This window comes from Lygodium microphyllum, chromosome 30 (genome assembly GCF_053477565.2).
Source record: "Lygodium microphyllum isolate KBCC chromosome 30, Lygodium_microphyllum_v1.1.10, whole genome shotgun sequence".
Taxonomy (NCBI): Eukaryota; Viridiplantae; Streptophyta; class Polypodiopsida; order Schizaeales; family Lygodiaceae; genus Lygodium; species Lygodium microphyllum.
In genome coordinates, this window is record NC_141164.1 from 99,047,796 (window position 1) to 99,069,871 (window position 22,076).

Consider the following 22,076-nt stretch of genomic DNA (forward strand, 5'->3'; position numbering starts at 1 on the left):
GCAGTGAGAGTAGAGGTGGACACATGGAAGGTAATGCCAGTTGACCTGAATGCCATCTCCATTTTGATAAAGAGCTATACTCAAGTTAGAAAATCTTATGGGATGCTAACGAAATATATCCCTAGCCCTAAGGATGAGCAAGATTGGATGCATGTGCTAGCCACCATTGATCTACCCTTCTCGAATGAGGAGGATGAATACAAACAAGCAGTTGAGATAGTCAGTGAGCCCATGAATAAGCCCTCAGTACCATTATGCATGATGGCTAGAAGCTCTTGTAGTCGGCCCACCCCTATCATGTTCCATGTCGTCCTAAACAATATGCTAGAGCTCCACGAGACCCTAGAGTGCTTGATGGACAAGCTAATTGGCAATCTAGCCGATAACCTTTAACCCCTCAAGGATCTCGTGGATGAACCTGAGTGGAAGTGGACCAAGGTACATAATCTCAACCTGATGTACAATTGGGCCTTAGTCACGAATGGGAAAAAAGAGGAGAGCATAGAAATTTAGGAGATGGCATGTAGTCGAATGAGCACAATTTGGATGACGAGTATGAATACTGTTGTTCCCTTAGTGAAGGGAGTGAAGAAGAGATTGACACAATAGAGTATGACACTGTTGATAGACACATGATTGAGCAAATACAAGTGGATTCTAAACTGTGGAAGGGGAATACCTTTAAAATCAAGAGAGGAATCATGTGAATGGTTTGCAATCATAAGGTTGGAACACTTAGGGGCAATTAATTACGAATGAGTAGGGCTCATCCAACCAAGTGCTGCATCATTATTTAGAACAGAATCACCTTTAGAGCAACAATCACCAAGAGAGACTCTCTCTTCTTGGGAAGATGAAGAGTTCAATTTTGAGTCAGAAGTAAGCTCAAATAGTAATCCTAAAATACAAACCGCAAGATCTACCAAAGCAATTCACAAAATTCTAGAAGGGTAATAGAGTAGTGATCTTGTTGGGTGTCAAGAGGCAAGGAAAAGCAAACAAACCTGTAGAAGGGCTTGCCAAAGTCAAGGAAGTTGACCTGGCTAGGGAAGGGAAGAAACCTTGACATGTCTTCGTAGTAGCTAATGCTTTGACTTAGTAGGAAGAAGAAAATCTCATTGCACTCCTACGAGAGTACATAGATATATTCGCTTGGTCCCCTGATGAGTTCAAAGGGGTAGATCTGAGTGTAGTGACTCATAATATTCCCATGACACCAAATGCAATGCCGGTCAAGTAGCAATCGTATCCGATGAATCCCAAGCATGCTCATGTAGTCAAGGAGGAGATAGACAAGCTGTTAAGAGCTAGATTCATCTACAAAATTGAGCACATGGATTGGGTTTCACCCATCATAATCATCCTGTGAAGAAGAATGGAAAAATCAGAGCGTGTGTCAATTATAAAAAAGTGAATGCTGCTATGAAGAGAGACAATTATCCACTACCGTACACTAAGCATATGCTTGAGAGAGTGGCTGGCAAATAAAACTATAGTTTCTTGGATGGCTTCTCAAGTTACAACCAGGTGCAAGTGCATCTTGATGAGAAGTATAAGACTGCATTCCCTACTGAGTGGGGTGTTTGTCTAAATATTCATGGCCTTTGGGTTGACATATGCACCAACCACGTTCCAACAGCTCATGTGTGCCACCTTCAAGGACATGCTTAGGCAAGACCTAGAAGTGTTCATTGATGATTTGTGCGTTCACTCGAGTTGGAGGGAATACCTAGACAAACTCCCCATAGTCTTTGAATGATGCAAATTGTATCGTTTCTCATTGAACCCCCTTAAGTGCCAGTTCTTTCTGGGTGAAACATGGATGCATCCTAAGGCATGTGGCATCCAAGAACAGCATTGCCACTGACTTCTGGAAAGTCAAGATTATTATCTACCTTCCACCACCAACCAACTACAAGGGAGTTCAATGCTTCCTAGGACATACAGGGTACTATTGGCAATTTGTGTTAAACTATGTGCTAATCGCTAGACCACTCTACAAACTGCTAATAGTATTCGAATGGACCGAGGAATGCTAACACATATACGAAGAGTTAAAGATAGTCTTGGTTATGATTTGTTTTCCGTGATACAATACGATTTGTGAAGCATTGTGATGAGTGCCAATGGACCAAGGTCCATGTTCGCAAGGACAGGATGGTGGAGCGAGGCAACCATTCAAAAAATGGGGGATTGACTTCATTGGGTTGATTAGTCCTATAGCACAATATTCGTAGGCCAAGTATATCATAGTCACCATACAGTACCTCACAAAGTGGGCAGAAGTACAAGTCATTAGGAAAAATGATGCTAGGACCATGACCAAGTTCCCTTGGGAGCAGGTGATCTCCCGATTCAGCTGCCCTATTAAACTAGTTAGTGACCAGGGCACACACTTCATCAATGAAGTGATTGCCCACCTCATGTCTACCTTCCTGATCATCTATAGAAAATCTTCACTCTACTACTCTCAAGTAAACGACCAAGCTGAATCCACAAATAAGATCTTAGTGAACGTCCTAACCAAGGTAGTCTCTGCTTCGTGTACTGACTAGGACAACAAGTTGATGGTAGCCTTATGGGCCTATCGAACAACCTATAAAATGGATGTAGGGAAAACTCCCTTTAGGTTAACCTATGGCATTGAAACCATTCTACCAATGGAATTCTTTGTCCCCTAGCCTGAGAGTACCCATCCAAGAGATATGGGATGGAAAGGAGGTATGGACGGAATGCCTAATTGAGCTAGAACGCCTATCAAAGGCTTGCTACCCATGTGTTAATTTACAAAAAGGCACAACATAAGAGTTGGTTTGACAAGCATGTCAAGCAGTGAGACTTCAACCAGGGTGACCTAATATTGCTATACTCAGTGAAAGGCCATAAACAAAAGATGAAGTTTAGGGGAGTAGGGCCTTTTAGAGTCTGCACCATCAACTGAACTGGCAATGTAGAGCTCGAGACCCTAGATGGAGAGGGCATAGGCTTCTTCAACGATAGCTGCATAAAGAAGTACTACCCTTCTGCACATCCATTACACGAGCCTCTGATGCTAGAGTCCCCTGTGAACATGCAAGTTGCCACCATTGCAGAGATTGAGGATGAAGATGAGGAAGCAATCGTACCCATTTACCTACGAATAACAGTCACCACCCAATAACTGCATACTTTCGATGCCTTGATTAATGAGGGGGCGGACTTTAATATCTTAACTTGCAATCATTGGACTCTCATTGGTCGACCACAACTACAACCCATGAAGCTAAACTTAGCCCATTTGGGGGTTAATCATATGCGCTTTTGGGAAAGTGAAAAGTTGTTGTCTCTATCTATTCTGAGAGCATACCCATGGTCTTTTATGTGTTGCCAAACACAAAGAATGCTGGTAAGGAATTGGTGTTATGACAACCTGCATTTAAGAAGCATGCACATTGCAATGTCCATTTCAAGTCGCAACACATTCATCTTGCCATCGGCAACGTATGCATAGTGACAACTTTCAGCAAGAGCAACACAACTCCATCAAAGCCCATAAAGCCACCGGTAGATAAACCTACAACCAAGTCTAAGGAGGGGAATCATGACTCGTCCCACAACCCTCCAAGCCTCAACTCTAGCAAACCACCAAGAGTGTGACTAAGCCTAATGAACCCAAGTTCAAATGGGTGCCTAAGCACCAAGGACCACCACCTAGAAATAAGCAGGCACGACCTCGCGTTGCTAGAAACTCATAATTGAGACCTAGGAGGCAAAGAAGACATTATAGGGATAAACGAATGGTCAAGCCATGATGGGTCCCCAAAACCCTATTGCAAGCGCTATGCTATTATGAGGGCAATAACTAGATATGGGTATCTAAAGCCAAGATTGCCAAGGGCACCACTTAAGCACCACCCTTGAACTTGTCTACACAAGACCGCATAATAGTTAAGGAACCAAAACCACAAGCTAAGCTTATGGAGCCCAAAATTGCTAAGCTTGTAGAGCCTCAACAAGTCTACAGAGAGAAACCGCAGCCTGCTACTTCCAACCCGCCTCAACCTAGCATTGTTACTATCGCAAGGGCATCACAAGCATCGACCAACACAACATTAGCATCGCAAACCACGCCTCTTGTACAAGAGGATAAACCACACCCTCAAGATCAACCAATGTCACAAGCACAAGTCATTGAGCTATCTAGTCCACTAGTCAAACCCCAACCTCCTACATGCCTTACACCCTCTTATGAGCAGTGGTCCATCCTTACCTTGGTCTTTGATTTGGATGCTACATTTACCATGCTTGCTTAAAACTATGAGCAATTAGACTTAGGTCTTTTAGAAGAGCCTTTAGCAACAAAAGTGTGTACACTACCTTGCGTCTGGAAGGAATCAAAATTTGTGTTCATTAAGGCCCCCATGGTAGCCGAAGCATTAATTGCTAACAAAATTTCTCACAAGAAAGCATGCAAACAATGACTCATTACATCCTATGACAAGAGCATAGTCTCTTCCAGAAACCAGGAAATTGAAGAGTTGAAAAACCTAGCCGGCAGTGGCTCCTCTTTCTTGCAAAAATGGTATGCTCTCTGGCTTCAATGGGAGTAAGAGGGCTATCAAATTATGACCAACATTGAGTACAGATGTTCAATCAAAACCTTTGAGTGTAGTATGACCTAACTTACGTAGCTCCTGCCTCCTATAGGGTATTGGCTATTACTCACAACTGACCTCTAGAAGAGCATTCATGACCCACCCCTATTTAGGTTGCATCCTACTGAGGAAGAGCTACACATTCCCAGCAGAATCGATTTTGGTGACTTCCTAATAGATGTCCTCACCTACATTCCTCAAGTAGGCATTCGACCTTTTGACATGGACTACTGTGCTAACTTGGAGTACAACCTGCACTTCTATGCTTGGCTCATGTAGAAGTAAAGCACCTTGAGCATGCATTGAATTCCCTTAACCCTTCAACTTATAATTCTCAAAAGGATTCACATCATTCCTAGGGGAGAGGGGATAGGGTGGAAACCAAGTAAAAATCAAAACACCAAAAGGCAAACAAAACAAGTATAGAAAGGAAAAGAAACAATAATAGAACCTCAAAACTGAAACCTAAAAGCGGGAAGAAGACAAAAGTGATTTTATACGTAAAAGAATAAGGAGGAAATGCTTGCTTGGAATAAATGGATTCCTTGAAGTGAAAATTGTGTTGCAATCCCCTTGTCTTCTTGTGGAGAAAACAATATTGCAAACAAACTAATGAAAGCTTGTTGTACCACGACAGGAGCTAAAAATGGCAAGATAGTAAGACTGTGCCCATCGACTTTCATTCATGGAAGAAGAGAGAAGATGATACGACATCACTCTAAGAACCAGACCTATAATTAGCTAAAGTTCAGGGCCATCCATGATGTCGACAAGGTGGTGGGCTGAGGAGAAAGAAGCCAGAAGAATCATAGAACAAGGCAACCTAGCAACGTACATTGAGAAATTTGGGGGTAGAAGGCCAACTACAATCGGTGCGAAGAGTTCTTGAGAACCTATGACTCTAATAGAGCATGTGGCACCGTGACGGTGGGAAGAGGCAAAGATGCTAAACAAGTGTAGGTAGAGTTAAGCAAGGTCTTAATGGAGAAGGCATTCTGGTTAGCACATAATGTGGAGAGGAGACTAAAAAGAGATGTCTATGCCATGCTCAAAATGAACAATGACCAAGTCCTAAAAAATGATGGCATCAACATCCAAGATATCCCTGACCCTGAGGTGAGACTCCAGGCAGGGTCATCCACACACTATTTTCAAGCTAGAGGTACAACTCGCTCATGCGCAGGATTGGAGTGCCCCTACTGGAGAGCTTGGCATCCCATTCTCCCAACAAGATTGACTAGAATGGCCATGTGCAGAAGATAATCGACCAATCTGCCAGACCCTTCCTTGTTCTTACTTGTGATACTTTCCAAGTCATGAGACACTTTTGGTATTATCATGTATGCTAATATACCTAAGGATGGTTTGAATCTCTAGGATGTTGAGGGTGTCTTACTCATAGAGAAGATAAATAGAAAGAATGTGGATGCAACTTGTACTTCTCATGCATTAAATATTGGGGGTAGACATGATTGTAAGAGCAACAATGGTTGTGTTGTGGCAAAGTCTCATAGAGGTCTCAGTCTCATGGGCAATCTCACAATAAGTCCCTAGTCATAAGGCATCTCTTAAATGTCATTACTGTGGGAAGTAGGGTCATATTAAGCCCTAGTGCCATAAGATGTGTGATGATAAGCATAAGAGGAAGGCAAGGGTAAAGTGCAAGATGAGTTTGATTATTATAGCATTGTTTCTACTAAGTCTAATGTAAAAATTGAAGAGACAAATGTAGTGCAACCTAAGTTAAATGATGATTACATATTGGTAGCTTCTTCTCTTGATGCTATTCAATTGGTAGATGCCTTGTCCACTTTTTCTTAGTGTTGGCTACTTGATTCAAGGGCTTATTTTCATATTACTCTACACAGGGATTGATTTCATTCCTATCGCAACATGACAGGTTCTATTAGACTAGGAAATGACTTGGTATTGAATATTATTGGCATTGCTAAGGTCACACTAGAATTTACTTCAAGTAGCACTGTTGTTTCGGATGACATACACCATATTTTGGATTTGACCAAAAGCTTACACTTTGCTGGACAAATGGATAATGCAAGGTATCATGTATCTTTTCATGATTATGCGTGGAAGACTATCCATTGAAATCTTATCTTTGGTCGAGGTGCAAGGCTGGCAACCTCTATTCCTTTCTTGTATTTGGGTCTATTTACCATGTTTTGATTGTGCTGATATACCACATGTATTTTATCTCATCTTCGCCTTAGACACATGTCTTTAAAAGGAATGAAAATGCTTTCTCGTTTGCAATATCTTCCACCCATTGACTACAAATGTTTTGATTCATGTGATCATTGTCTTATTGGTAGACAAACACTCAATTATCATAAGAAGTCTAGCATTATGTACATGTGTGAGCCTCTATATCTTATTTACTCTAACGTATGCTATCCCATGCCCTATCAATCTCACTAGGCAATTTGAAGTATTTTGTGACTTTTATTGATGATTATTTACACAAGGTCTGGGCATATCCCATAAAGTAGAAATTGAATTTATTAGCTACCTTTCAATATTTGCTTACTCTTGTTGAGAACTTGTCTTGGTATAGGCTAAAATGGTTAAGGTTACATAATGGGATTGAATATGTATCTAAAGTACTTGAGTAGTTTTGGTATGAGTGTGCTATTAAGCATTAGTTGACCCCCTCTTATACCCCACCTTAGAATCATGTTGCAAAGTATATAAATAGGACGATTCAAGAGAGAATCCATAGTATGCTTGGCCAAGTCGACTTAGTATAGCATTTTTTGGACTAAGACAATTACTACTACTATATATTTGATAAAGAGATCCCCATGCATTACTATTGGCTATCATATTGCAAAGAGATATGGTCTTTGTCATATATTCATTTGCATATCTTAAGATATGAGGCTTTTTGCCATGTTTCCAAGGACAAATGCAATAAGTTAGATCCTAAATCAATGAAATACATATTTCTTGATTATGGAAATGCGTATGAGATGGGCTATCACTTATGAGATTCATAGACTAGGAAGGTCATCCATAATCATGGTTATTTTCCATGAGAAGAATATGTATAAGTAACCTGAGTAGGTTGAGGTATGCAAGGTAATATTTCAGGAGGAGCCTCCTATCACCATACAACAAACTAGATAGTCTATAGTAGCTAATGCTCTAGTGGTCCATGACATGATATGAGACAAGATGTACAAGATCCGCAACCTACTATTAGATGTTTTACTAGAGATAGACATCCACTTGAGAAATTAACACCCTCCATGGACTATGTTATGGTGATAGATACTAGTTAGGCTCTTACTTATGATGAGGCCATGTACATAGGTGATAGTCACTCTTAGAAGAAAGCCATGTAGTGAGAGTATGACTCATTGCAAAAAAATTATAATGGAATTTGATTCCTTTGCCTAATGGCAAGTGTGTTTTGCTATACATGTGGATGTATAAGTTGAAGAGTAACCCTATATGTCCCAATCCAATATATAAGGCTAGATTGGTTACCAAGGATTTTAAGTAGGAGCATAGCATTGATTTTGATAGGTTCTCTCTCTTATAGTCAATATGGCTTTCCTACGATTGGTTTTGGCCTTGTTTTTGCACAATTAGATTTGAATCTTTATTACATGGATGTAAAGATGACTTTTCTATATGGAGACTTGTGTGATGAGATTTATATGCAATAGCCTAAGTGCTTTGAGAAAAAAGACACAAAACACCTATTGTGTAATTTGAGAAAGAGCCTTTATGTCCTTAAGCAAGCACCTAAAGAATGGTACTACACGTTTGATGCTTTCATGCATTCATAGGGATACACCTATAGTGCTATGGATTTGTATTTATACACATAAAAGACCCATGATGGCAACCTTATGATTTTGGCACTCTATGTAGATGATATGGTGATTGCTAGGAGTGCTCTTAATGAGCTAAATGCCTTGAAAATTTAGCCGAAGAAGAGCTTTCAGATAAAAGATATGGGATATGCCTAATATATTGTTGGGATGTGTAACATGTGCAATCACTCTAAGGGGCTCTTTTACTTGTCATAGAATGCGTACATCTAGAAGATCCTTGAGTAATTTCATATACTACTAGTTATTCTTTGCCTTCTCATATAAAGGTTAGTCGAGCTAATTATTCCCAATGATTAGCACAAGGTTGCGATGGGCCGGCACCCTTATGCATCTACAATGGGTAGTTTGATGTATGCCATGATAGTTAATCATCTTAATATAGCATTTGCAGTAGAGTTGCGATACGCTATATGGCTACATCTTGTTAGGCAGCATTTAGATGCTATAAAAAAAATCATGAGGTACCTTAGAGACACTACATGCATGTGCATATGTTATGGTGGCCGAGGTACATTAGTCATGGGATATACTAACTCTAATTATATAGGGCATACAGCCAATAGGAAGTCCACCTTTGGCTATGTCTTCATCTTTGCTTGAGGTGATGTTTCTTGGATGTCTGGGGTGGAGAAATACATATCCCTTTCTACTACAAAGGCAAAGTATATTGCATTCACTAAGGCCTGCATGCAGGCTCTCTAGTGAGGCTATTTGGTAGTAGATATTGGTATTGCTAATGCAAATTCTATGAGTGCTATTTAGTTGGCCAAGAATCCCTTCTTCCATGCAAAGATAAATAAAATTGAGTTGCATTACCATTTTATCACAAATGTCATTAAGGACAAGTCCATTGAGCGTGTCAATATCTCACATGACTAAAATCTTACATATCAACTCACTAAAAGTCTCTCAATGGAGCAAGTTGCCTTCCTTAAGAAGATAATTGACATTGGAAAACCAACAAAAAATGTTTTGGCCTTTATCTCTCTTCTTATGTTCTTGGGTGAGCTTTCTCTTATGTATATGGTATGTGTTTGGTGTAATAGCTCAAGTAAGTCCTTCCACCACATGATTCTTGATATGTTATCAGAGTGGTACCATTGAGAGAGACTCCTTTTGAAGCCTGAAGTGAAGGAGAAGAAGAAAGGATTCAAGCAAACAAGCAACATCTAAGAAGCTCTCCCATTCTTTCACTCTTTCTCTTGGATGGTGTCTATGGAGGCACCAATAGCAAGGCCATTTTGGGCCTCATTTTAGACCTACAAGGTTGTGGACAACAGTTTCAAGATATGTTTGAATTTCAGCAATGTAATCAAAAGTGAGTGTAAAGGGTTACAAATTTCAAAACTATAAGTTTTGAGGTGTTTGCTAGGAAGCAAACACAAGTTTTATTTACAAAAAAGTTATAGATTACATGGGCTATTGAGCAGCCAATGAAAATGGTTGCTTGGTGTATTGTTGTGCACTTTTTGTGAAAGGTTATAGAAGACTTACTTGTTGTGTTATATTAATTTTGTGATAATGGTAGAGAACAGTGAAATCCCCATCATTGAGAAGCTGGACAAGAACAATGATCCATCATGAAATTTTTATGTGACAAACTTCCTTATTGGAAAAGGCCTTTATGAGTTGATTTCAAGTTAAGAAAATGAGCCAAAGCTTAGTAATGATTGGAGATGAATTAAAGGCATGGAAAGAATACACAAAAAAACAAAAAAGTGATATATTAATAATAATATGCTAGGGCATATAAAAAATGTAAAAACTTTGAGAACGTGTTTTAACTAAATACCATGGAATGAAAGATTCAACTCAAGTAAGAGTTGAATACTTTGAAGAAATGGAAAATGTATGTCAATGAGTATGTTTTGAAGGTAAGGAGTATTGTAGATGCTTTGGACAGTGATTGATACAATGTCTGATAAGGATAATTTGGTTTCATCTACTTTGGGTGGCCTTAATAATGAGATCTGAAAATAATTTATCACTTTTGTATATGTACAAAAGCCATTTATAAATTTTGATGAGTTGATCTCTCTCATGATCACCAAAGAGATCAAGATGTAGAGTGAATCATCTGAAAGAAATGGTGAATAGTTCCAAGCTTTTTACTCAAGTTCAGGAAGGGAACGTGGTAGATCCTCTTCAAGAGGCCATGGTATGGGACGTACTAGTGAGAACCATCAAAACAAGTTAAATGAGAAATTCGGTGAAATTCAGGTTTCAAAAGGTTGTGGAAACTTTAGAGGTAGCACAGGGAGCTCTAGAGGAAGAGGTGGATGGGAGAACAAAGGTTCTAGCAATTCTGGTATTTTTTGTCATTGTGTTGGTAAAAGGGGTCATATTGTAGTCCATTACTATGCTAAGAAGGATGATATCCAGAGTGCAAAATTGTAGCAAGAAAACTATGCATCATCTTCAGGATAAAATGAAGACCAAAATGAGTGTATGTTTGTTATGCAACATATGACGAATGATGTTATAGGGAAGGGGACACATGATGATGTATGGTATGTCAATTCAAGTGCATCTAATCATATGACCAATCATGGTGAATGGTTTGGACAGATGCAAGATTTATTGAAATCGAAGTTATGTGCAAATAGGTGATGATTTATGCCACGCAATTTCACACATTGAAAATATTTCATTGTCCTTGTATAGTGGCTAGACCAAAGAGTATGTTAGATATATTACATATGCCATCAATCATATAGAATTCAATGTCTATTGGCCAAATGGCAGAGCACGGGTTACAGGTTTGATTTAATGCAAAAGGTTATTCTGTAGTAGAAGACTTTAATGATAAGTGCAAGTTGGTCACGCAAAGGAATTAGAGTTGGCTGTATGTTCACTTTAGATGTTGGAATTTTTGCTACATATGCTAAGGAAAAGGAATGGTTGAAGACATTGAAATATGGCATGAACATATTAGACATGCAAATGTGCAAAGGTTGAAATTAATGCAGTCCAAAGGAACTATTAAGGAATTATTGTATGATTAGTGTAGCTTTCATAAAAAAATCATAGGAGAAGCTCTGTTATTTTAAGAAAAAGTCAATAGATTATATTTTATTTGCAAATATGCTCATGGAAAGAACATATTGTAGAACTTTCTTACGAGAGTGATTTTTTTCTCTTGATGTATCCCTCCCTAGCTTAGTTTGGTCATCAATCTTCTTTGGATGGACTTTTCACCCCTCGCTTAAACAAGCATTGTATCATCCCAAAGAATGTTTTTTCGATAGAAATGATGGCGTGCTTTTGTCATCTCTCTTTGATGCAAAGTTATTCGTACAAGGTTGCATGCTTTTAGAGTTGCAAAATTTCATAAAGTTTGTGAAGCATGTCGATTTGGTAAGCAGGTAAGATAACCTTTTTCGCATGACAGAGATGTGAGTAGAAACATACCTGATGTTGTGCATACAGATGTTTGGGAGCCTACATAAAACATATCTATTGGTGTCATAAAATATTTTGCTATGTTTATTGATGATTGTCCAAGAAATCTATGGGTATCTTTCATGAAGGAAAAGAGTAATGTATTTGAGTACTGCAAAACTTTTAGGGCTATTGTTGAAACAAAAATAGACTTGAAAGTTACGTGCTTGAGTTGAGATGGAGAGGGAAAGTATATCTCTAATGAGTTTAGTAACTTCTTGAGGTCTCATGGGATAAAGCAACAGTTTACTTGTAGGTATACCCCACAACAAAATGGGGTTGTAGAAAGAAAAAATAGGCATATTATAAATTTGCACAAGCAATGATGGATGAAAAGAATCTGCCAAAATATTTTCGGCTTGAAGTTGTTCATATAGTTGGCTATATTATGAACAAAACTCCCAGAGCTGTAGTTCATGGAATGACCTTCAAATAATGCTTTACATGCAAGAAGCCCAATGTGTTACACTTTGTTCATGTGCCAGATAAGTTGCAAAATAACCTTGATCCAAAGGCTAAAAAATGTATTTTTATTGGATACTCTTTAGAGTAAAAAGGATATTGTTGTTATAACCCTATCACAAGTGATTTTAGAGTGAGCAATGATGTTATTTTTTATGAGATGAGTAGTTGGTATGCATCTAGTGGCGATGCATTAGATGATGATCATGATCATGATAGTTATGTTCAGAAAGAAAAGCAAGAATCACAGAGCCTTGATGGACTAGAAACATCATTTGGTACTATATCTACAACTAACCCTTGGTTGGAGTAGCTCCATATCTTTAGGTTCATCTAAAAGTGTTGCAATAAAAGACAAAGGAAAGAAGAAAGTGTTAGATGGTAATGATGCATCTACTAGTCATTTGGGATTTGATGGAGATTCCAGTGGTTGAAAGAGTTTGGATGATGAGCTTGGTATTCCTTCAGTCAAGACACCAAGTGTATAGAGAGCACATGGTAATGTAAAGGCTCCACTAACTAATCTAGTGATACGCAGGTCTAGCATGGTTAGATATCCTATTAAAAGATTTGGTATTTAAGGTTATGTAGTTTGCCATTATGATTATATGATAAAGGTGATTGAGGATGCAACAATGAATGAGGAGATGACTATATGAGAAGCTAATAAGACTTGGGATCTAGCTCCATTGCCTGAGGCTATAAGTGGGTTTACAAAATCAAGCATACTATAGATGGTTATGTTAGTGAGTATAAGACTAGGCTAGTTACAAAAGGCTATGCTCAAACATATGGCATAGATTATGAAGAGATATTCACTCCAGATGCTAGGATGGCAACTATTAGATGCATGATTGCTTTGGCAACAGCCAAAGGTTGAAGTTTGTAGCAAATGGATGTCAATAATGCCTGAGTTGCAAGAAGAGGTGTATATGGAGCAACTAGTAGGTTATGAGGATTTAGAATATCCACATATGTATGCAGGTTGAAGAAGGCACTCTATGGACTGAAGCAAGAACCTAGAGCACGGTCTAACAAGATCAAAGAGTATCTCGTTAGCAATGGCTTTTTTGTTTCTGATGTGTTGATTACTTAATTTATGTGAGAAAGGGAGATACATGCTTGGTCACCATAGTCATCTATGTGGATGACCTGATTATTACAAGTGATAATGACAATGGGATTGTTGAAGTCAAGGATCTTTTGAAGAAGAATTTTGAGATAAAGGATTTGGGTGAGCTAAGATACTTTCTTGGTATTGATGTGATCATATGTGATGATACTACACCACCTTTGGAAGTTCCAAGATAGAAAAGGCTCAAAAAATTGGAAATGGAAGATGGCCCCAAAGCAAGAAAAACAAAAGAGAAAGACAAGCTCAAAGAAATGTAAGAAAAGCCATAAATGTAAAGGGAAGCACACAATAATAAGCGCATCGAATATTCTAGTAAGGAAAGAATTGGGCGCATTGTAATTCATTTTGTGAAAGAGCGACAGCTCCCTCCTATGCAATTTGTGAATGTAGATGGGCATGGGTGAAGGAACCATGTAAATAGAAAGGAATAAGGAAAGAGAACCCAGGCTAAAATGGCTGGTCATGTAAAAAAGGGATGGGTGTCCAAGGAGAAGTAGAGCATGTATAAAAAGGCAAAAAGTGAATGAGGAAGCTCATTCTTGTGTGAGACCAAAACTAGCTCTCGTCTTCTTCTTCTTACTCTTGCTTGTGATTGTGCTTGTGCTTGAGAGAGGGAGTGTGAGGGAGTGAGTGTGTGAGGTTGAGGGATTGGGATGGAGAAGCTCTCCATCTTCTCCTCTCTTCTTCTTCTTTTCTCTTATCTTCTCTTATCTCACATGGGCTATGAAGCTTGGAGCTTGGAGCTTGACAATCAAGCTAGCTTGACCTTACACCTTGGATCATGAAGCTCCCAGAGAGCTTGTGAGAGGAGGCAACTTGATCAAGCATGAAGGTAAGATCACTACACTTATAGGTGTGAGAGCACACATGGCTATGTGAGACGTAGCCATTGCACTTGGCTTGAAACGCTTGAAACGATAAGCAATCTGTGGGTCTTTGCGGTTGAGCGAGAAGCTCCCACATTCTCTCCTATCTAAGTATACAAGAAAATAAGAGTATAAGAGTAACTTCAATGTATAATAAGCCTATATGTTTTACATTGAGGGCTTGATAATAGTTCCACAATCCTAGCACTATGCTCCAATGTCTTTTCTTCTTAGTATCTACAACCAAACATGCTCACACTAAGAGAAGAAGGAGGAGGAGGAGGAGGAGAAGAAGATGGGGAAAAGCCTGACATCACCAAATTCCTCACTTTCTCACAATCTCACAAGCTTGCACACAACCTCACGCTCAAATCTATTAGCAAGAATGGGAATAAGAAGAAAAGCAAGTGATAGACAAGAGCTTCATTATCCCCCATTCCTCACTCAATAAACACTCTCGCTCTCTATGTCCCTCACTCTCAAGCAATGGTGATACATGATGATAGAATAGAAGAGGTAGAATAGTTGCTCAATGATGGCACTGATAAAGATTTAGTTGCATGGAGGAAAAATCATGGATACAATGGCATGGATGATTACAACTATGGCCTCCCACCCTTACATAGACCAAAACCAAGGCCAAGGTTAGGTTCCTTATGAATTGGGGTTTGCACCCCACTTTGTGTTTTAAGGTTTCCACATGCATTTCAGGCACCCTATCCACTTTGTGAGCTCTTGTGTCTGTCCTCTTTTTTTGCATGTCTCTACCTTGTTCTAATTGGACCTCACCGAGATTATTCTAACCACATTTTTATGGGTGCAACCCATGCAATAGTTGTGGGTGTGCCAAATACAACAATAAAATAATTTACAATATGTACATGTGTAAGCTAGACTCTTACAATAGAACACAACAAAAATAATGACACATCCGTGAAGTAATACAAGTGCACAATGATAATAAACTAAAGCTCTAAAGAATAATACACATGCTAAAAAATCAAACTTGGTGCTTGCACTTTGACTTTTGTTGAATGCTTTTGACTTTGCCTTCTCAATTAACTATTAGCAACCATGGAATGGGAATTCCTTTTAAAAGACAAGTATATTAATGAAATGTTTCATTTTGTTCTTAATTGAAGCATTTTCTATGCATTATTGATTGCTAAGGGAATTGCTTTGAGGAGCTTGTGCAAAGAATAAGCTGGAGAAACATGTGTGTTAAACATAACATCAACACAACATGGTAGTAAATCTTTATAAAGAACGAGTGGCTGAAGAGTGGGTGGATGGACGTCCTGATGAACTCATCCTACAAACTAATGGACATGATCAATTAGGTGGTTATTCAACATAAGATATTATAAAGGCATGTGGTAGGAGTTTAGATTTTGAGCCAATCCCATTTTAGAAAACTAGTATTGAACTTACTACAATAGAGGACTCAACACTTGGTCTTCCTTTTTTCACACTGTTTATGAACCATTTATGGATTTTGGGTAATGCATCACATTGTCTAGTGGTTGTAGACTTTCTTTCTTGTCTGGATTGTGGGGAAGTTGTGGGGGGCTTTGATGATGACTCCCTTGATGCACAACTGTTTGTGATGATAGTATCTTTGAACCCAAAATCTTGTTTGCAAAATCCACCCTAGTCATGGTATGAGGAGATGCTGGCTTTTTTGAACATGGGGAAAGTTCTAAATCGTCTCCCTATGGATCAATGAAAGCAGTTTGAAGGCTACTAACAATTTGAAGTCATCTTGGGTTAGTTATATCATGGGACCCTATCCAAAGTATTGTAAAGAGTAGTGCTTCCCATGGAGTAGGAAGGGCTATGGAATAGGCTCATCAAGGTTTGTTGAGTAGTGCTTCCCATGGAGCAAGATGCAATCATGGAAAAGGCTCATCAAGGTTTGGTCAAGTGGCCATTTCTCTATTGAGTCAATATTTCGAAAGATTCAACAAGCTAGTCTATGGTGGCCCATCATATATGACATTGTGTGAAACTGGGACTGCAAATATGATTTCCACACCAATGGTTGGCCCAACCTCTTGTGCAGGATAATCTACCTCTTGTGTATGATCATCTACCTCTCCACCTAATTCTTTTTTTGGAACCATTTAACCTATGGGGTCTATATATTATGGGGCCATCCAAGCCTACTAGAGGCCTGCACTCAAAATAAAGACATCCTAATAGCAACAAATGGCCACACCAAACAAGTTGAGGCATGGGCCTTGAAGGATAATTTTGCTTAGTTTGTAGCCTTTTGTCTCTTTAAAGATTTTTTAAGCTAACATGGCTATTTAATGGAATTGGTCAATAATCAAAACAAGCATTTTTTGGACAAGGTCATCAAGTGCCTTATGGCCTTCTTTTTGATCGTTCATAAGAACTCTTTGCCATACTATCCTCAAGGAAATGTATTGGATGAGTCTACTAACAAAATATTGTGCAAGATCCTAGCTAAGTTGGTCAATCACCATAGAAAGGATTGGGATAGCAAGCTTCTGGATGCTCTATGGCCATACTGTACAACTTTCAAAATACCTGCTTGACTTTCTCCTTATAAGCTAGCTGTTGGTCTCAAATTTGTTACATCTCTAGTTTTATGGTGCCTACTATGTAGATAGCAATTGTGGATCATCTCCTTCTAGAGAATTCTTTGCCTTTTTTATTGCAAGCCCTTCCTCAACTAGATGAAGAGTAGATCCAGAGTGCTTACCTTTTGTTAGAACTCTAATTGTGACATAAACACTAGACATATCACCTTTCTAAGAAATTCTTGTTTAAGTGAGGCCAAGTAGTATTGATTTTCAAAACCTAAATAGGCAAGCTGAAGCTCTAATGGAGTGGTCCAATTTGGTTGTTCTGCAATTCCAAATCCAATGCATTTTATTTCACAAATCTACAAGGAAATCTTCTTTTATATTGTTAGGCTTCGGACAAGAGCATTATTAGTATATTTTAGCCTTGGTCTTTTGTTACTCATCAAGTCAAATATGTAAATGAATCTAATATATCATGTGACAAGTAGTTTTATTATTAGAGCGGGCATGGCTTGTATGATGGACATTCTTCTTTTTTTTTTTTGCTATTGATGATTGTATCTCAATGAGAATTGATGGAAGCATTGATGGAAATACATATCTTGATAGATTGCACCCTATTTTGTGTGTCTAGTTTCTAAGTATTCTTTACCTTCTCTCATTTGCATAGGTATTGTCTACTTTCTTTCTCATAGTCTCATGATGATATACTTGTTCTATTTCTCATTTCTTGAAATAATAATGTACTTTTTTGCAATGCATTCAACAATAACAAATGCAGTCCTATCATATATTCTATATGGATCTGGAGTTGTAGTACTTTGGTGATCCTATCTATGATGCCCTATACCTCTAATTTAAAATTCAAGTAAAAACAACCATGTTTCATGGTGAAACTTTGAGTTTCTTGTAAATATGGAAATGATGACACATCAATTTACCCTATTACCCATCAGCAAACCTTATTTTAGCAAGAAGCAAGTCTGGAGAGTTGAGAGAATTATGGGTAAGATAATAATAGATAAGGCATTGTGGAATGATGGAAGAAAAGTTGATTGTTATTTTCTAGTCCTTTTAAATATTAACCCTTCCTCCATGTGCACCTAATGAATTTAATAATTACTTGATTTTCTCAATAGCTACTTCATGTTTGGAGGGAGTCTTCATTATGTATACATAATTAACATGCAACTGCATTTTACATTATCAAAATTTTCATGTTGGGCCCAAAAATACATCCGTATTATATAATGAGACATCATCATTTTCCCTAATAATTAATGACCTCACACACAAAGTAGTAGCTATGAGTTAGAAATTTAGCTCATCTAATGGGTGAGCATGTTCCCATTTGTTTGTCTCACATGTTCCCATTTATTTGCCTGCATGTTGAGCACAAGTAAAAATTATGCCTAGATCTATAGCCAAAAGAAGAGGCAAGTTTTTCCTTCTTACTACTAATCGATTGTGACAACCGTTTGTATTAAAGGAGATCAGCCCTAAATCTTAGTGTGCTTCATCTTTGAGCAATATAACATAACCAAATATCTCAAGGGACACCAAAATGTATCAACTATTCAAGATTGATAGAATTTGCGACCTTGGATGAGGAGAGATTCGCAATTTATACAAAGGATTGCTAAGATTTTGGTAGCTCCATGGATAAAGAGGAACCAATACCTCTTCCCTAAGATTAGATCACTCCCCCTTGTCAAATGGCTAAGAGATTGCAACATTTCGTGCTTGGTAATGCACTCATATTGCAAACTTCTATGGTGATAGCAAAGAAATCTCTAACTTTTAAGTGTTTAACTTTGTTGAATAAGTAGAAGAAGTAGGCCATAATGAATCCAAATCAACCACTCAACCCAAAGGTTAGGGCTTTCAAGTTTTCTAGAAAGAAGAAGAGAGATCCTCCCATGTGGCTCAGCTCAAGACAAAATAGCTTGGTAAGTGGCCTTAATAACATGTATGGAGATCAAGTCAAACTCCAACAATTTGCTGCAACTTTCAAGGGAAAAGCTATGGGCTACTATAATATGGATAGTATTGGTCATTTCACTACCTATTATTCACTTCAAACTATCTTCTAAAGTAGATTTTGAAAGGATAAATAAGACAATTGATGTTCTTAAAAAATTAAACAAAATTCTATGCTTATGCAAGATTATGCACATACTTTTAAGAATGTGTTGAATAAATTGGATGATGTGGATAGGCCATTAGTGGAATTACAGTGTTCCTATTTTGCGAATGGTTTAGATAAGACCATAGCAAGTGCAATTTCTAATATTAAGTTTATGGCTGGTGATAGTATAGATGTTCTAGGGGCTGATACTATATTGAGAGGGTGGAAAAGAGACTTGGAAAGAGCAAGTCCAATGTTGGGGTAAAGGCGCCTCCGCCGTGCCGCCCCGTGTATTACTACACTGACAGTACCCGCCACTACACACTGCAGGTGGCGGGTGCCCGTCACATCACTTTATTCTTTACATTCATTTTAGTGACTAGTAAATAAAGGAAGGCCCGGTCACACATTGTGATGGTTGGAGTTCCCATTTCTTGTCTCTCTCTTTCTTGCTCTTGCTCTCCCGCCATAGCTCGCGTACAAGCTTCGATCCTTCTCACCTTTCAACTGGTATTAGAGCTTGGCTTCCTCTTGCTCGAGCTTTACTCGGTGCTTCTCTACCTTCGCATCGACTCCCTTCATGCATTGGGTCTCCATCCCGGCAGCCATAGCCGATCTCCCGAGCTTCCGACACTCCTCGGCTTCCCGAGCTCCCTCCTGGCATTGTTGGGCTTCTTCAAGGCCTTGTCCTTGAGGTATTGCATCAGAGTTTGAAGGTTTTTACTTCAGTTCTCAGTTTTAAACAGGTGGAAGAAGAGAGGCAGCCATCATTTGAAGCTTCAAAGCTCCATATCTCCCTTGCCCTTTGCTTTGGGCATTCATGGCTTTGTGTATGCCCTCTTTGGGGCCTCTTTGAGCCTCCCATCCACACCAACATTGCCACATGGAGCAGCCACTTCCTAGGACAGCCTGCGTTAAATTTGCACCAGATTTCTGCCTGCCTACTCATCACGTTTTCAGCCTATATGCCTTGGCTCCTAAATGAGCACTTAAACAGTGGTTTCTAGAAGGCATTTGAGCTACTTTGAAAGCCTCTTTAGGCCTTGTGCTCGGCATTGAAGATTTGGGGCTGACATTCTCTGATTTGGGACTGTCATTTACTGTTATACAGTGCTGGAAACAGGGCAGCCACACTTGTCATTGGCATTTGATTCTTATACTCTACTCCGGTTACCTTATTTGATGCATGTATGCGGCCTACATGATGCCTAGTGCCTTGGGAATGTATGCACATGATTATGCCATGATTTTGGCCTGAAATATTGGCTGAAATTTCTCAGTTTTGACAGTCAAACTTGGCTATAATAACAGTGGGCTGAAGGTACTTTGGATGCTTTGTCACTTACCTATTGGTACCGGATGTATGCTTTGGGATTTGCCATCATGTATCTGACATTTGGGGACGACTTTGAGTTTCTGTTTGCACTTCCCCTCCCTCCATGCTCTGTTTGTCAGAGCACCTAACAGCAGATCTTCAGCACTTAGGCATTTATTTAATCCTCATTCACTTATGTACTTTTGGGACATATCCCTCTACTCTTGGACCGCTTATGCCTCATGTCTATGCTTGATAGTTAGGCTTCATACATTACATGCTTTGGTTCGTGATATAGGCCGCTTGGTTCGTCTATGCTTTACCGACATTGGGAGCTTTGCCTTGGATGTATTTGAGCATTTTCGACTCAGTTTGATCATTTACTTGGTTGCTATCGGATGTCATTGAGTTGACAAAGATCTTATTTTGGGATTATGTATTGCTCGTTGGTTGCTTCCATCAGTTGCTTCATGTATGTCATGCTCTTGGGATGCGTATGACACATTGACTTGGTCACTTGTCACTGGTACTTTGTCTTGGGTTGCTTGAGCCCTTGAGCTCGTTTGTACGCCTTTTGTGCCAGTGGAAGCATCTTGCATGCTTACTTGACCTTGAGCAGGGATTACATGCTATTGGAGCAGTTACATGTATTGGAGCAGTCTATGTCATCGAGCAGTTTTACAGATGTATTGAGACTTTGAGATTATACTCTGACAATTGGATGTTACAGTGAGTATATGTCTTGGTTCACAGGATGCTTATGAGCTGAGTCTCCGTTTTGGATCCGCTTTCTTTTGAGCAGACACCTATTTGTGTCAGGTTTTGGCAGTTGCAGGTACATTTTGCCTAGATTGTATGGGGGTGTGCCTCTTACTGGCAGATGCTATTTGACATCTCTCGGTGTTATGCTCATGTATTTTCACTGTCATTTGGCTTTGCTTTGTCCTCTTTATGCCGGCTTTGGACCTAGCATTGTTTAATTGACATTAGATCCGGTTTTGGGACAGTTTGCTATCATTATTGCAGTTCTGAAATTTATTACAGTAAGCATTTATTGGTGGATTGAGCAGTATTTTTTATGCTGAAATATCCTGATTTGGTGTACCGCACCTAGTACTAAGTGGGCAACATCTTTTGGCACACTTTTCTCGCCATTTGGAGCTCATTTCAGTGGATTTTGGGCATTTTCTAAAGTAAAACAGCAAGCAATTTTAGACTGTCTGTGCATTTCCAACCTACATTATGGCGTCCTCTTCGACTGATAATGCCATATTTAACATCACAAAGTTGGATGGTACCAACTACTCTTATTGGAAGAGTCAAATTTGGCAGGTCTTGGTGCAAAAATCTCAGATTAAGCCACTTCGGTTGAGCGGGTAGCAGCCTGCAACTATGAACAATGACGATTGGCTTGAACTTGTGAGCTATGCAAATCCATGATTGTATTGTCTCTCACTGAACAGGTACATTATAATGTATTTGAGGAAGCACAGAGTGCATGGGATCTATGGAATAAGATCGAGAATCTTTATGATAAGAAAAGTCCGGCGAGTCAGATGTACTGGTTGAAGCAGCTTATGGATCTGCGCATGAAGGATAATGCGACTATGTCTGCTCACTTGAGCCAGTTCCATGCTATATTGAAGAACCTGACTTCGCAGGATATCACTTTTGGAGAGGAAG